At 41.7% G+C, this 8,055-nt stretch overlaps 1 non-coding gene across 1 annotated transcript; it reads right to left on the bottom strand.

The window, feature by feature from the left end:
- Nucleotides 1–6,716: 6,716 nt before the first annotated feature.
- Nucleotides 6,717–6,824, bottom strand: LOC125584856. The gene has a single exon (XR_007321763.1). It is a non-coding gene; the product is annotated as a small nucleolar RNA R71 (small nucleolar RNA).
- Nucleotides 6,825–8,055: the final 1,231 nt, after the last annotated feature.

The following is an 8,055-nucleotide window of genomic DNA, read 5'->3' as shown; positions in this document are numbered from 1 at the left end:
AGGGCAAGTTCTAGGTAGCTAATTTAGACACAGACATTAATGAACAATTCTAAAGATGATTATCACAACTCAGCATTCTATTGTTGGGGCTAATCCCTCCTAACCTATTTAAACCCTAAAATCTAACAAGAGAACTACTCAGACATAGCTAAGCAATTCATAACAATAGTTAGGTATAAAAACTTCATAGAATAAATAAGATAAATTTCAATGGAGTTCCAATCACAAATTATAACTTTGGATCTTCTCTCCTATCTATCAATAAAACAATGAAACACAAAGAAAGCACACTTTGCCTCTAACATGGCGGCAAAGCTTATATAATTAGGGTAATACACGTCAGGAACAATCTTGTAAAATAGTGAAATCTTGGGCTTCAAGTCGGTTGTGACCAAACGGGCTTTCTGCGCGTTTCGCTATCGATCGACACCATGACTTGTGTATCGATCGATTCTATCTCTCCAATATCGACTGATTGTCGATCTCGATGGTCATCTCGGGTGTCTGCTCCAAATATCTCCAAAATGCTCCAAAATCATCACTTATCTCCAAAACATTCCTGATCTTATAAATATAATAAATAGACTCTATAATAATATAAATATTAGTAAAAACACCTATAAACTATGGATGAAAATGGGTCAAATCCATAGTCTATCAACTCCCCCAGACTTACCCTTTTGCTTGTCCTCAAGCAAAACAAACAGGTAGTCTCTCTGAAAGAGGTTTTAAAAACAGCAGGGACTCGCATGATTTAAAACTTAGAATCATCACCTCTACAATATTGCAATCCACATCTAAGAAATCCTAATCACAAAAGCACATCATACCATATCCTAGCTTAGCAACCAAATTCATCTAGCCAACAACTTAGCATAAACTTGTCTTTCATTCCCCTCTACCAACCTCATTTCTTAGCATAAAATAAAAGTGAAGGCTTTACCTTGGGAGTATCGATCACAGGATTCAAGGATTCTCAAACAAGTATCTAGACCTGCAGGTAAACATTAGTTCATATCCTCTCTCTCTACTAATTTTCTCTCTGCTTATATGTAAGATCATTAAACAAGATTGGACAGGCTTCCATGAATCAAGCCTTAATGGTGGTTGCCACCAAGTCCTGTTCACTTCTTTTTGACCTATATCCTAGGATTATTTGTGAAGCAAGCCTTAATGGTTGTAGCCACCTAGTCATATTCTAATCCTTTACCTATAAAATTCTTATGAAGCAAGCCTTAATGGTTGTAGCACAAGTCCTGTTCGAATTCCTTCTTAATAAATCTCTAATATAATAATACATATATTTATATATATATATATATATATTATTTTTTTAATCTAAGTTTCGAAAATAGAGAGAGAAAGGGTGATAAATCTATATACACAAGGCTTTACCTTCCAGACTTGTTTGAAGAATCCGATCCCATGTATACCAAGCCCCAAGACAAGCAGTTGTGTCAGGTTTAGTGTTGGAGGTCAGCTTTGGTTCCTTCAAAACAATCTTAGCAAGAGTGGATAGTTGACAGGTTGATCAACTTTAGTATCTTTAGTACTATCTGCAATCAGTAAGTCTAGAATGGTGCTAAAGAGTGGTTAGATATCTAGCAAAATCTATAAGTTCATAATCTCTTTTTTTACTCAATAATAACTTAATTTGAAAACATTTTTAATAAGACTAATAAGTAAATAAATATCAGTAAACCTCCCCCCAGACTTAAACTACACTGTCCCCAGTGTAAATTCAGCTGGAGTTACGGTGAGAAATAAATCATAAGGACTCAATTGAACAAGTAGGAACGATATTCCAGACCGGAATATATGTCGACCGATGTAAGGATGTTGGTGTCGGTCGACGCAGGTAAGGAAATGTTGATCGATGTCGACTTGTTCGCATCGGTCGATACAGATGGCAATCTTCTACGCGGAACTTCTTTGTTGTTTTTTTTTTTATTTTTTATGACCTGCAATAATTAAAAACCAACATAAATAGTAAATCAATGAAAACTTAATAAATATTACCTAATAGTGGGTTGGCTCCCACTCAGCGCTTTGTTATAGTTATTTAGCTTGACTTTGGAGGTGTTTTGGCTAGTAGTGTTGAGAACTGGGACTTGTTGGAAAAAAAATATCCATTTCCTCTTTGCGGTTGTTGAACCATGTACCAGTGAAGTTCCTCATTGCTTCATCCCCTCTGCGCCATTTATCCTTCATTGCTGCAGTTGTGTTTTCAATCCTTTGCAATCTTTCACCAAGACTCTCAAGGTTGAATTGATGTCTGGTAAGTGCGGCGTAAGTGGCAGCTAAGATCTCCTTTCCATGGTAAGTGTGTTGGACGTGTTTTGTATCGTCTTTGGTAATAGCCGGCCTCGGTTTGTATCACTGTCGATCGATGCTGAATGGTTGGTGTCGATCGATTTGTTGATGCGTCTGTCGATCGATATCGATTCTTCTGGTTGACGTGCAATGTAACTCTGAATCTCCACCAACTCCCCTTGTATAGCTTCAATCTTGGAAGTCAATGCACTGATTGTAAGATCCATTGGGAAATAGATGTCATCACATCTCCTATCAAGCCTCTCCTCTGTAGTTTCCCGAGTTCTGTAGATCCCTTCTACCAACTGATCTATCTCTTCTCTGGTGTGGAAATCCGGTTGAGACTTAATTGTGGTTGGGCGTGGCGGATTGGTGTCGATTGATGCGGCCAGGCGGTTGTCGATCGATAGGTGATGGTGTTGGTCGAGCGATGGGGATTGTCTGCTGTCGATCGATGGAGGTCGAACAGTGCCGGTCGCGTTCTGAATTCTGGCTATGTCCTTCTTCATCTCCTCCATGCAAGTAGTTAGCCAACTTATACTATCATTCAATGGATAGTAGACACCATCAAGCTTCATCTGGAAGGCCTCTTTGTTCCTATCATGTTCACCACAGACTCCATAGAACATCTCGTTGATCTCGTCCTTGGTGTAGATCTCTGGTACCAACTTTACTATGTGAATTGGCTAGCATGCTCAGGAAAACATATGTAGGCTGGTTCATCTCTTGAAACTCTTTCCAGAAGTCTTCTGATATCCTTGTTGTGAACAGGAATGGTGCGTCCATCTAGATCTCTGGCAAATTTGCGATCATCTCTATAGACTTCATACTCATCTTTCTCTTCCCAGAAAAATTTCCTGTTACCAGAAGGATCATAAGCTCTTTTGCCAAATTCTGGCTGTCTGGTGATCGTTGGAACGTCTATGTTGATCGATGGATGATTTGTATGGCGAGATCGTTGTTTGAATATGTTTTCTACGCCACCAGCTGTGTCATAGAACTCCTTTGTAGTCTTATGTTCGCTTTTGTTGCGTTGATGCATGAACAGATTGTCTACTCCATTGGCTGTCTGAAGGATATCTGAAATATCTTCTCGAGATATGTGTGTCCGTCTATCGCTTTTGCGAAGCCATTAGGGTCCCTGAAAATACCAAATTCTTCTGGAGTTAGATACTGGTTATCTAATTTATCTTTTTCGCTTACAGTGCTTGTCGTTATTGAATGGTTGTCGATCGATGTGGTATTATTGATGTCGATCGATTATTGAGGAAGCTTATCGATCGATTGCTGGTGACGACTGTCGATCGATTTGCTGAAACGAGTTCTTTCCCAGGCAGCTTCTGCTTGAATCTAATATGTATCATCGCGCTTTTGCATGTTGAGCAGCTCCTCGTCTGTGAAGCTATCTTGTAGTTTATCTGCTCCTGGTGTGTAGGTTACTGTTTCTACTGCAAAGCTCTCGTGGTGGTGTTCATCTGCCCAACTACCAACTGAGTAGTCTCCGTCTCGCACACTGTTGAAATCAGTGTCAACCAATTTGTAGTAGGCAGTGTCGGTCGATGCTTGCTTTTGGTATCGTTGTTGAGGTTGAGTGTCGATCGATGGCCAGCTCGTCCTATCGATCGATGGTGCATTCCTTTTCCAAGAGGAATGATGTAAGAGTTTATCTTCCTCATCAAGGATGGCTCTGTACTCAATGGATCGTTCCTCCTCATAGGCTTCATCATACTCGTCTGTATGCATATTTTGTCTGGTGTAAGCGTCAATAGTGGGGTTGTAGAAGTCATTCTCCCACTCATCTGGAATACTATCGACCGATTCGTCATGTGGTATGTCGGTCGATTTCTGGTTACCACTGTCGATCGATGTTGTTGTGTGAGTTTCGATCGATTCTGAATATTCAGTTTCGTACTCATCTCCACAGTGGCAAGCTGCAATGATTCATGGATCATTGATTCTTCTGGAGATCGTCTGTGGCTTCTTGACTAGAATAGGGTTGTAGTGGGCATTAGGATCGATGAGTGTTTGCCACAACTGGTTGGTTTACAAGTTACACACTGCTCCCACGGTTGACAAGAAGGCTCTCCCAAGTAGTAGAGAAGAATTCCAGTTTAACTTGATGTCCAAGACATGGAAATCAACTGGAACTAGGGCATTACCAATCTGCACCTGATATACCAGGGAATGGGTCAAATCCATGGTATATAAGTGTTTTACTATCTATATATTATATATTCTATCCTATTAGGTATGTTTTCAGGTTCAGGAGTATCTTGGAGTAAAGTGATGATTATGGAGCATTTAGAAGCTTAAAAGAGATTTCATCCGAGCTGAACATTAGAGGTCGATACGAAGAAGAAGCAATCGTTCGACGCACATCCAGTGCCGTCGATCGATACAGAAGAGAAGCCTCGACGCTTGAAAATTATGATCGATCGATGTACATCCTGTACCATCGATCGATGTCGAGACGCGAGATGCGCGACTTGGTTCCAGCCGACTTTAAACCCAAGGCTTCACCAAATTACAAGATTACCCCTGACGAGTTTTTAACCTAATAGTTATATACTTGCCTAAGTGTTAGGAGGCAAGAGAGCTTTTGGCCACCATTGTATTCTTATATTCAGCAGAGAGTTTTAGGAGAGAAAATGATAGAGAGATTTGTGATTGGAACTCCATTGATTCATCCATTCTATTCTATGCAGTTTTTATCTATATTTTGTGTCATGAATTGCTTAGCTATGTCAGAGTAGTTCACTTGTTAGATTCAGGGTTCAAATAGGTTAGAGGGATTAGCCCCAACTATAAATTTGCTAAGTTGTGATATTTATTGATTGATTATTCATTAATGCTTGTTTTAGCCTTGCTAACTAGAACATGAACCTAGGAATTAGCATGAGTCAAGCATCCTTAACCATCATGTCCTGAATCTAATCTGTCATGCTAGGACTGCTAGAGAGATGCTAACCGCTGATCTAGGAGACTAGTGAGCATTATCAACCTGCGCATAGGGCTTAGCTAGAAGGATCGATCGATATTGTCTTCTGACAGTAGATCGATATTGCAAAAGGTGTATCGATCGATATCCCTATAGGATCATCGATCGACACTTTCTTGTGATCAAAAGTTGGCAGTTGAGATCCAAGATCTAGTTAGTTAACCAGTGAAACATTGTCATCGCTGATCACTTTGATTAAGGAGTTGAGCTCTAATATATCATGCATGCAACTGTTAGGCATCTATAGGATTAAAATCTCCAACACCTGAATAGAAACCCTGCATCTAATATCTTCCAATAAGTTACATCCCCAATCATCTTGTTAGTCGAGCAATAGACTTGCTCAATTAAGATTGCTATTTACTTTTAAACCATAAAACAACAAACACTTAGAATTAATAATTTGACAAGATTTAATAGGTTCTCTAGCTCCTTGTGGATTTGATCCCTAAGTACTGCAACTGAACCTCTTATTTGAGAGAGTAATTCACTCCTTAGGGTAATTTGAGTGGTATCAAATTTGGCGCCGTTTCCGGGGAGCTTTGATCGCCATTAGATTTAGTGTTATTAATTCTTATTCTTTTCTCTACCCCCATTCGGACACAAAAAAAATTTTCTTGTCTTTTCAGGTGCATGCCCAGCAGTACCAGAAGAAACAAGGACAAACACCTGCTATTCTCAGAAGATCCTGCTCACTTGGAACGAACGATCCGCAAAGACCAACGTTCCACATCGCTCGACGCAGAATCTTTCACGTCAACCGATTCTCACACCCAACCGTCGACTGACACCCGACCTTCATCGTCGACCGATCTACATCGTTCGACATCGATCGATACTACACCGCGTACATCGATCGATCATCAGTCGCGAAACATGGTTGCGATTGTTATTCCCAGACAGGACGAGAATGAAAACCTGTATGACCAGGATGGTCATCTGCGTAATGCAACAGGTCAGGAACTTGACGCTCAGGGGAATGTAATCCCTGATACTGATGCTACAGGAGCTTCTCAACCTGTAGAAGAGGCTGCTCGACCAAGGGCACTGGCTGACTACAATCGTCCAGATGAGTACTACGCCAACAGATCAGCTATTCGACTTCCAGAGATTTAGAAGCAGAATTTCAAGTTGAAGCCTCAGTACTACACACTCGTGTCGCAGATACCCTACTCTGGGTTACTGCACGAGCAACCTATGAACCATCTAGAGAGGTTCGAGGATCTTATCGCTGCTATTCGTATGGATGGAGTCCCCGAGGACTACCTATTGTGCAAGCTTTTCAAGTATTCTCTGACTGGAGAAGCGATGCACTGGCTTAAGCAGCTACCCACTGGATCTCTAACAACCTGGCCGACATCAAGAATGCTTTCTTACGAAACTTCTTCGATGAGGCACGCGCTGAAGACTTGAGGAGCAAAATTGCTACATTCGCGCAGGAGACTGGAGAGTCTTTCAAAGATGTGTGGATCAGATTCAAGTTCTTCCAGCGAGACTGTCCACACCACGGATTCAACGAAGTGCAACTGCTGAGAACTTTCTTCAGAGGTATCGCCTTGAGGTATCAGATGGCTCTTGATACAGCTAGCGAGGGAAACTTCAACACCAGGAATCCGATGGAAGCTTTGAGACTGATAGAAAATCTAGCAAACCGCAGCAGCACCAAGAACACTGACTTTGAGAGGAAGAAGTCTGTTGCATCCCTAGGGAAAGAGCAGATGGACGAAGTTAGAGCAAAGTTAGATGTGGTTCATGAGCTTCGTAGGAAGCAGGTATGCTCAGCTGAAGGAGAAGTAGCTGTAGACATGGTAGGAGAAGAAGATGTGAACTACATTGGAGGTACTGGATTTCAGAGGTCTGGAAACCAGGGTGGAAACAGAAACTTCTATGTCAATGGTCAGAGGAGTAACCAGAGTTCACAGTTCCAGAAACCTTTCAGCAACAACAGCAGAGGCTATGGAAACTCATTTTACCAGAATCCACCACCACAGACTCAGGAAAGCAAGATTGAAGCAATGCTTGACAGAGTTCTGGAAGGACAGCAACAACTCACTGTGGACTTCAATGGGAAGATAGATTCCGCCTACAACAGTCTGAACACGAGAATTGAGACCTTAGGGACTTAGGTGAGGAAGCTTGAAATGCAAGTGCATCAGAATGGAGGCACTGTAAAGAGGTAAGAAGCCTTGGCTAGAGAGGCAGGACTTGAGAAAGCAAAACACCACGTAAATGCCATCATAGACGATGATTTCTGGCAAGTGGTGAAGCATGAGAAGCTTGAAGAAGGAGACTTCGAAGTTGAAAGCTCCATGAGTTCCGGAGGATCACTATGGTGTCGACCGATGTCCATGGATGCACATCGCTCGACAGACCATGATGAAGATCGATCAACGGATTACTCTAACCATCGATCGACGTCATCTGCTAAATCGACTGCGGAGTGTAGTGCAGTTCGGATCATGACTCATGAAGAATTTGCAGAAAAACATCCTCACCCACCCTCCCCTTTCTACGTCAAAATTGATCGACGGCATGAGCCAGCAGTCGACCGACAGAGAGAAACTGATATCGATTGACCCCCACACCTCCTATCGATCGATGGGCACCTCTCACCTACCGAGTGCGATTACCATCTATTGATAGTGACCGAATCAAAGCACTCAAACCACCACCTAAACCTTTAGCAAACCCACCAGAACCTACAACCAACCCTTCAGACACTACCCCAGAGCCTATGAAAGATG

This window comes from Brassica napus, chromosome C3 (assembly GCF_020379485.1).
Source record: "Brassica napus cultivar Da-Ae chromosome C3, Da-Ae, whole genome shotgun sequence".
In the NCBI taxonomy this organism is placed as follows: domain Eukaryota; kingdom Viridiplantae; phylum Streptophyta; class Magnoliopsida; order Brassicales; family Brassicaceae; genus Brassica; species Brassica napus.
The sequence above is the reverse complement of the archived record's forward strand: the minus strand, read 5'-3'. Positions and strand labels throughout refer to the sequence as shown.